Source organism: Rhinopithecus bieti, unplaced genomic scaffold (genome assembly GCF_001698545.2).
Source record: "Rhinopithecus bieti isolate Rb0 unplaced genomic scaffold, ASM169854v2 scaffold_1060, whole genome shotgun sequence".
Lineage (NCBI taxonomy): Eukaryota > Metazoa > Chordata > Mammalia > Primates > Cercopithecidae > Rhinopithecus > Rhinopithecus bieti.
Window position 1 is genome coordinate 1923382 of NW_016803381.1, and position 9845 is coordinate 1933226.

A 9845-nucleotide genomic window follows, 5' to 3' on the forward strand; every position below is an offset into this window, starting at 1 on the left:
TACTGTCCAAGGTCTCCCCATGCTCGAACGTCTCTGCAAACTAGGCGGCCTCGTGGGAAGGGCGAAAGACCTACATGCCTCCCCCCGTCTGACACCGCGCGTCGCGTGAAGGGTCCACTGCTGGAGCGAGGATAGATACCCGAAGGGAAAGAACGCGCCTCTTGGCAGTTCGAGATACGAAAACAGCATCCTGCCCATCCCTGGGCAATGGAACATCTGGGTGTGAAACCAGATTGTATGTTTTATTTACTAAGAAATGAGAAAACCGCCTTAGGGCTGAAGGTGGGACGTGCTAGGGGCAGTACTGCTCTTTATGAACTAAAAAGGTTTATGGAGATGTTTATATATGCATATCAAGGCACAGCACTTTTTCTTAAATTTATTCATGTCACAGAGATCTTTATTCACATGTCTTTCTGCTGACCTTCTCCCAACTATGATCCTATCATCCTGCCACTTCCCTTTTCTAAGATGGTAAAGATAATGATCCATAAATACTGAGGGAACTCAGAGACTGGTGCCGGCGCGGGTCCTCTGTATGCTGAGCGCAGGACCCCTGGGCCCACTTTTTCTTTCTCTTTACTTTGTCTCTGTGTCTCATTTCTTTTCTCGAGTCTCTCGTTCCACCTAACGAGAAACACCCACAGGTGTGGAGGGGCAGGCCACCCCTTCATGAGTAGGGACAACAAACTTGTATTTCTTTCTCTCTCTCCTGACACTCATGATTCGTCAACATTTTTTTACTATTGTACCCCTTTTCCATGCAGAGCATACATCTATTTTCTGCATGATGATAATCAGTAAATTTCCAAATCACAAGGTTTAGAATGCTAAATTTTGCCAAACTAGTCCATCGTACACTTATGCACAGCATCTTATTCTACTCTCACAGATTACTAATCTTCTAATGTGGATACAGATACTAGTTTAGATTTTAGAGTAAAACCTTAGTCTGGCTTTTGAGAGCACCTCAATTCAGTCCCATATTATTTGTTAATCTGTTAAGATATAATCCTCTTTTTGTTGGTATTAGACTTTATAGTTTCAGATTCTTTGAAAATTTGTGGATATGTGCACATATTTGTAAAGTTCTCTCTCTATATAGATATTTCAATATAGAGAGATAATCTCTCAGGGAGTGAGAAAATGCTCAGCCAATTAAATATTCTGTATATCATTTTTGTCTCTTTAGTGAGCATATGAGTGTATGTAGCATTTTTTAAAATATTGGTTCAACTGGAGTTATTCAATTAGTATATGAAAAGTTATTCATCGTTTTTTAAATTTATTGAAAAAAGGTGCCCAGTTCTGTAATAATTATATGTTGAATTAAATTATCTCTTTTCTCTTTTTCCCTCTTCAGGCTTTAATTAGATCAGTTGCAGGTATTTGGAATGCAAATGGGGTAGTTTGTAATAAAAGAGATAAAGATCTTTATGTAGCACACCCTCCTGCTTCGGGATTCTCTCCGGATGGCTACTTAACCTTAGTTTAGCCAAAAAAAAAAAAAAAAAGACATTTTGTTTTGGAGAAATGCCATGTAGCTGTCTACTCAAGGTAATTCACTTTTGTTTTGCATTTTCTATATTAAAATGTCCTCTTTGTTTCAGTATTGGCTAGCTACACAAAGGTTTATATTCTTGAATCATACATATCGCTTTAAAAGTATAGCACTTCCAAGGGCACTGAAGGTTTAACATGACAATAATAACAACAACTAATGACTAATTATCCAAGAAATGGATTTTTACATATACACTTTTTGGAGGAGATTGCTGACTCAGGTCAAAGCTGTTACCTTTTCTTCCTGGGAACATAGACACACTACATTTTGAAGGCTACATAGAAATTAGGAATAACTGTGTGATTGAGTTCTAGTCAATGAGTGATATGTATAGTTAAAATATATCTTATAATGATACTCTATGTTAATTTATCTGGGTAGAATAGAGACAAATACTAGGAAGAACATTGGAGCTGGGTGTTGGTATTGTCACAGCATAGAAAGATACTGAAACCCTTTTTGGACTAGAACTACCTGCTGATCAGAAAAATCTCTGGACTTTAAGTAAATGAGAAGTAAACTTCTTTATTATTAAACCACTGATGTTTGTTATTACCTCCACTGTTATCTTAGTGAATGCACAATCTCATACATTGTATTTTCTAAACAAATGAAAATACTGAGATTTACTTAGGGATAGTGAGTTTTTTCACGAATACTCAGTTACTAAATGGGAAATTTGAAAGTCAAATATGGGTTTTCTCATTCCAGATTGTGTTTTTTTGCCATTTTTCATGTTGTCAAATATGCTGTTCTTATATACTATTTGAAAATTCTGTGTCTTGAATCAGAGAAACTGCATTTACAATGATTTCAATACTTGCTAGGTGTATAGACTTGGGAGCATTTATTAATCTTTGCCATTTTTTTCATCTGTAAAATGAGAGTAATAAAAATGTATACCCTATAATGCTGTAAGGATTACATGAGAATATGCAAGTTAAAGGATGTTTTGAGAGCCCTCAGCAAAACTGGGGTTTGAAGAGGAGCTAGATGTGGGTGTTTACAGTGCCTTTCCTGGGATAATTCATTTACCTGGCAAGTAGCCATTGTTTCCTTGTGGTTGTGGGACTCTCTACCAAGGATCCCTCACACAGGGAACTTGTTTACACTGGCAGACAAACTTGTGGCTCTTATCTGGCTTGTATTCAGTTTAGGTCTGCCTGACCATCGCTCTGACTCTGGAAGCCAAACTTGTGTCATCACTCCCTCCCCTTTTTCTGGTAGGCTGGGGTAAAACCAGCCTGGGGCAGCCCCTAGTTTTTCAAATGGAAGGCACAAATTCAATGCACCACCACAACAAAACAAGTTCAAAGTTTTGACTTACATCTCTTGGGCAAGGAGGGTATAATTTGGCAGTCCTTTGTCCCCCAGATCATGCAAAGTAAAAATAAAGAATCGGGAAGTGAGAGAGAGAAGCATCTTTGCCACTTGCAGTATATACAAGGGAACAGGATATGAATTAGTCTAAGTTATTGGACAAATAATTGTAAGGTTTATTAAATAAAGCAGCAACAAAGTGGGAGCCCAGAATGCTAGATGGGAGAGATGCCTCTAAGTTCTTACTTCTAGGCACCAACTGGAGCCATTTGGCTGTGGCGTTTAACTGGAAGCTGTGTCAAAGGAGACTAAGCACTGCTTCTGGTATGAGAAAGTTAAACTTGTACTCAGAATGGATGCTGAGCAACACAAAATTAAAGAATTTACTGCAAAGGCTCACAATGATATTTTATAGATAATAATTATAAAACAGTGGGAAATTGTTTTGCTGTTGAATGTGAATTTCTCTAAACAGTGCAAAACTTAGAAACTACCTTCTCTCAGCTTACAAACACTTGCTGCCCATTTTCTCTTATTTATGTCAAATTTTATGTAAAGCCATGGTTTTAAACTTGAGTACATATCAGAATTATCTCTTGAGTTTTCTTCTTTGTTATTAATAACAACAAAAGACAGAGTGTAAAAAATAACATGCAGAAATAAAAACAGTATCTTATGTTAAGAGACATAAGAGACTTTATAAAGTTCATGGAAAATGCATATTATGAAAAAAATTATACACAGATTTAAAATTTTCTGCACCAAAATAAACTTGTTCTAACTTATTATAACATGTCTGAATAGGATCTAGTCTGAGGTAGAAAGAAGGATGAGATATCGATTTGAAAAAGGCCCCAATCAGAGCAACATGAATTGTGCTAAAATGGAGGTAAGAACTATCATCAAACTTATGGTAAAGCTTGGGTGGAAGAATAATGGTGAAATCATTGATGCTTCATGTAAAGTTAATGGAAACAATGCCTCCAACCCCCCCCTAAATCAGAAGTTTACAAATGGGTAACTTGTTTTAAGAAGAAACAAAACAATGTTGAAGATTCAGTCCATAGCATCCATAGCAGCAGACCATCCACATCAATTTGTGAGGAAAAAAAGAAAAAAAACATCTTATTTGTGTTCTGATTCAAGAGGACCAACCATGTACAGCACAAATAATAAGAAACACCATAGACAGCTTAAATGGTTCAGCTCATACAATCTGACTGAAAAATTAAAGTTGAGCAAACTCCTGTCGATGGGTACCAAAATTATTGCACCCAGATCAGCTTCAGGCAAGAGCAGAGCTTTCAATTACATTTTTTTTTAAGTGGGATCAAGATCTTGAAGTATTTCTTGAAGAACTGTAAGAGGAGATGAAACATGGCTTAAAGTACCATGCTGAAGACAAAGCCCAATCAAAGTAATGGCTACCAAAAAGTGAAAGTAGTCTAGTCAAGGCAAAACTGGAGTAGTCAAAAGCAAAAGTAATGAAAAAAGTGTTTTGGGATGCTCAAGGCATTTCACATATTGCCTTTATGGAGGATCAAATAATTATAACATCTGCCTATTATGGGAGTGTTTTGAGAAAGCCAGCCAAAATTTTAACAGAATAATGCCCAGGATAGTCTCACCAGAGAGTTCTTCTCTATCAAGACAATGCTCCTGCACATTCCTCTCATTTAACACAGAGGATTTTGCAAAAGATTTGATGGGAAATTATTAGGCATCCACCTTATAGTTCTAATTTAGCTCTTTTTGATTTCCTTTTGTTTCTTAACATAAAAACATTGGTAAAAAACACTTTTTTTTTTCAGATCGTAATGTACAAAAGTCTGTATTGATGTGGTTAAATTTCCAGGACCACCCTCAGTTCTTTTTTTTCTTTTTAGACAGAATCTTGCTCTGTCACCAGGGTGGAATGCAGTGACACAATCTTGGCTCACTCCAACCTCCGCCTTCCGAGTTCAAGCGATTCTCCTGCCTCAGCCTCCTGAGTAGCTGGGACTATAGGCATCCACCACCACACCCCACTAATTTTTGTATTTTTAGTAGAGATGGGGTTTCACCATGTTTGTCAAATGGTCTCCATCTCTTGACCTCGTGATCTGCCCACCTCGGCCTCCCAAAGTGTGTGCCCAGCCCACCCTCAATTCTTTAAGGATAGACTGAATAGCTGGTTTTATTGGTTATAAAAGTGTCCTAAATAAATGGAGTTCATGTTGGGAAATAATTTTTTTTAATTCAGTTTTTCATGAACTTTAAAATTTCCCTGTTAAAATAATGGTAGATGGTGGAGTATGTATTATATAAATTACATTTTATATGATGGCTTTGTAGATAGTGTGGCATGACTTGTGGACTAACAAAATAGACTTTAGAGTTCTGTTTGAAATTGCCCTGATCATCAAGACAAGAACAGGTTACAGACTATTAAAATTTCTGAGGTGCTCCTGTTTATCGAAGTTATAGAGTCTTATTCCGTATTTTTGATGTTGAAATAAAACATAATGGAGGAAGTGGAAATAAACACAAAATAAGGGCACAATCTCAGTGACCCCAAGTGGATGGAATATAGAGTGGGAATACCAGAAGGCCTAAAAGATAAGAACAAAAGTGAAATTACATATATGGTTTAAGATTACAATGAAAAGCAGCTTATTGAGCCTGAGTAATAGGAACTTGCAAGGTACTTAAAAGATGTGTGACATGTCTGGGGTACCTGTTGTATGACTTGGCCAAGTGGTCTAAATAAACTAGGATGTGTTAAATGCTTAATATCTGGAAATTCTACTCATCTATACTACTGGATGATTTGGGGTCTGGAAAATAGTAGAGCTTATTCTCAGCTTTTTGTGAGTTTTCTTTTACTTCTTATATTTCCCCCAAAGGATCAAGACCAATTGAAGGGCTTGGCCTTGGTCATCAGAAATATCTCTCACTTCATACCAGCCTACTCATATTTTTTATCTCAGCAGTAATGAGTGTTAACATTCTGAGGTGTCTTTCCATGTCTTTGGCTAAGTATTTTCTTAGAGTCAGTACACAAGTAAAAAATAAATAAATAAGAGCCATACTTATTGTAGAAAGAGAAAGAGAACTAACATTTTATTGGGGACTTAGAAGGCACATAATGATTTTTAAAATTTTGTCATTATAATTTTCCTGCTATCCCCCCCTGTTTTTAATGTGAGATAATTTGGGCTCAAAGAGGTTAGCTACTTACTCAGAACCATATAGCTGGTAGATGGTAGAGTCGAGATGCAAACACAGAACTACTTAAGCTTGCTTTCAAACTCTGACTCAGCTATGTAAGCAAATTATTATTATTTTCTGTTTTCTTTTTTTTCCTCATCCAGACCTGAGACAGATAATAGTACATATCTCACAGGGTTTCTCATGAGGGTTAAACGATTAATTCTTTTAAAGTTCTTAGAAAAGTACCAGGCTCATAGCAAATTGTGTAACCTATTATTATTATCATTATTATTCTATGCTGTTTCCTCCCCAAAACTATACCCTTGAACGCCAACTCCTATCTTCCCTCAGTAACCACCCTTCATTATTGAAAGAAAGAGTTAGCTTTTTATCTCAGTCTATCTTTATTGAATTTTGATGGAAGGTGTAAACTAACATATGCTGAGGTCCTTCTACAAGCTTGACCCACGGACTTCTAAGTACTTTGCCATTTTTTTTTTTTTTTTTTTTTTTTTTTTTTTTTTTTTTTTTTTGTCTACTTGTTATATATTAGGTACACAGGGTAAATATTATAACAAATAAAAACTTTTATTAATTTTCCTTCTTACAGCTTTTTTTCCTCTAGTCATCTTAAATTGCTTTCAAGTTTTTATTCTCTCTTTGTTTATATATAAAATTATCTGGCTTTTAGAGCTTTGTGTTTGCTGTTTCCTTGTTTTTAATATGAACTCTCAGGAAGTCACTATTGACCCTCCAGGCTTGGGTCAGTTTCCCCAATTCTCTTGCACCTAGGACTCACCTTAAAGTCACAAACTGAATAATTGTCTTCATTACATAATTTTTTACATTAAGTAAGATTTATATTATAAATATATAATTTAAAGTATTTAAATAAAACATAGCTATATATGTATAAAATATTTTAAATAAAATAATGTACAAATACTTAAATAATATTTTAACCAAACTGTCTTATAGATTTAAAAAAATAGTATTTCAAAATAAGAACTATAAATTCTCAAAGGACAATAATCCATACTCACTGAGTGTATCTAAGATGATTGTGCCATGTGAAACTATAATAAATGTATTTATTATAGAAAATTTTCTATATGTATAGCAGTCTACTTGGTAAATGACATCTAAATATTTCTAATTCTTCAAATATGCAAGTGAGTGTATTTGTTTAATTGAAGCCTATTTCTCAATATTTAAAAATAATGAGTATAAATGTTTTACAGAAATATAAAGCCTTTATTAAGTTATTGCTGGTTACTAGAGGCTAGGAAGAGGAGAAGGGAGAATAAATAGAAGTTGGTTAAAGGATACAAAAATATAGTTAGGTGGAAATAGGTAGGTGTTAGTGGTCGATAGCACAATATGGGGATTATAATTAACAATAATTTACTGCATAGTTAAAAATAGCTAGAAGAGAATAATTGGAATGTTCCTAACATAAGAAAAAATGAATATTTGAGGTAACAGATATCCCCATTACCCTGATTTGATCATTAGGCATTGTATAAATGTATCAAAATATCACACATACTCCCCAAATATGTACAATCATTATATATCAATAAAATGTTTCTAAAAAGAAGGAAAAGAAAGTTTTAACTTGGTCTGTCAAATATGATAAAATCAAATTTTAAACCTCATGAAATAATAATCAATTGTGGAATCATTGTAAGCAATGATTACAGTCATAGAGGCAATTTTGTTAAACTTCTATTTTTGTTAACAGAGGTATCCCACTGGATATGTGCCCCTCGGCAGTTGCTTCATTAAGAGAAGCACCATTCTGGGATTCAGAACTCGTGTCTTGGAGCACTGAACTCAGCAGAATTATAATGATAGATACATATGGTTCCTAATGAATATTTTTATAATGGGACTTTAATTCCTCTGAGGAATATATTGGTAGGGCCATACCTAAACTCTGTGTCTAGTCACATTAAAGTTCACATCAGTGGAGAATAATCTGTGGAAAGTACTGGCATAGACTTCTGATGCCATTTGTAATTTTTGACTTCTAAAGAGGCAAAATTAAAAAGCATTTCACAAGTTTGGATTTAGGTATAATTACCTTAGAAGCAAGTGATTTATGGAGGAACTGGCTAAGGAGCAGGATTTATTTTGTTGACATTCTGGTGCTAATTATGTCATAAGTTACACTCAGATATGCCTGAGCAGCTCTCAGATTTTGAGTTTCTAAAATGGCGAATTTCTGTTCAAGAAGGTATGACTGATAATTTAGGATTTTTTCTTAGTTACAAAAATATTTGGCATATAGTTTCTTACATAAACAAAAAGGAACAAGGTGAATAAGTTTACAGAAGTTAAATTCGTCCCACTCTTTGAACTGTATGCTTAGTTATATTAATTGGGGATTAAGTGGGTTAAATTGGTTAAGGTTTTTCTTTTTCAAGTACGAAAGCTTTAATAATTAAAATTTATGATAAAAAAACCTTGTGTTTTTCCTAGTATTACATTTTAATTTGATAAACAGTAAAGAATGTAGTCTGTTGTTCTACAGCATTATAATTCTAACCTGTTTACTCATCGAATAATCAGATTAGAATTATAGCATAGTAGAACCAGTGTTGGTGAAACTATAAAACTCATGGGAGAAAGGGATAAAGAAGGAGAGTCTTGAGTATATAAACTGTTTTTTTAATCACATTGTTCCAAATATATATAGTCAGGATGCAAGACTTCAGTAGAGCTTTTCTGCTCAAGAAAAGCCTTTTGTTTAAGTAATGTTAGAAGAATTACTTTCTCATTTCTATTGTACATTTATCTAATTATGCAACCCAAAGGATTCTTCTGAACCACTTTTTCAGGGAATGTGTAAAAATGCTACTGCCTACATACATCTATTTTACTCCAGATCACATTAGTGCAACAGTCCTCAGATTATCTGGAAATTTTGAAGCAATACAGAAATAAAATATATAGTATTATAACCAATGAGGAAACAGTTGTACTTTTTGAGAGATTATATCTGGTATAACTTTACCCAACATTTGGAATTCACAGCGATAGAATCTGAACACTAGGTGATTCATTCATAGTGAACTCTGGTTTCCCTTTCCTAATTATGTGATTACGTGGGGGATTTTATCCTTCCAAAAAAAAATTCCAAAGGATCAAAATCTCCAAAATATAATTGTGAAAACAATAATAATAATTTTAAAATATATTTACATACATTTAAAAGTGAATTTATTAAGAAGCATGTAAAACACAATGGAACAATTCATAGGCCACTTTACACAATAAAATCAGTAATAATAACACACATATTTTTGCAAACATAAAACAATCAGGTATACAAATGAGAGTCATATGAATATAACAGTTATAAGCAGAGAAACCATAGTAATAAAGACATAGTCTAAAAAGGAAAGTGTATAAATGCATATCGCTATGGTTAGTAATTATGTGTACTCAGCTCTATAACTCTGGTTATCTGAAATGCTGTGAGGAACAGCTTAAGTCTTTTAACAGTATCTATCAAAAACTGCAGTGGATCACCACTGCATTTGTAGTCACCAAAAAAAGCTAAGATCTTGAAAAATTATACTTTTCACAAATGTAGTTGTACAAAAAAGACATCTCTTTATTAACTGAGGAAGTTTCAATGTTTTATGTACATACACGAGGCTTAAACATAAAGTCAATGTTTTGATAATATATTTTGAGGAGTCAAATTTGCAAAAAAAAAAAAAGAAGAAGGAATGAAACTAATTAGAACCCTCTAAAAGTC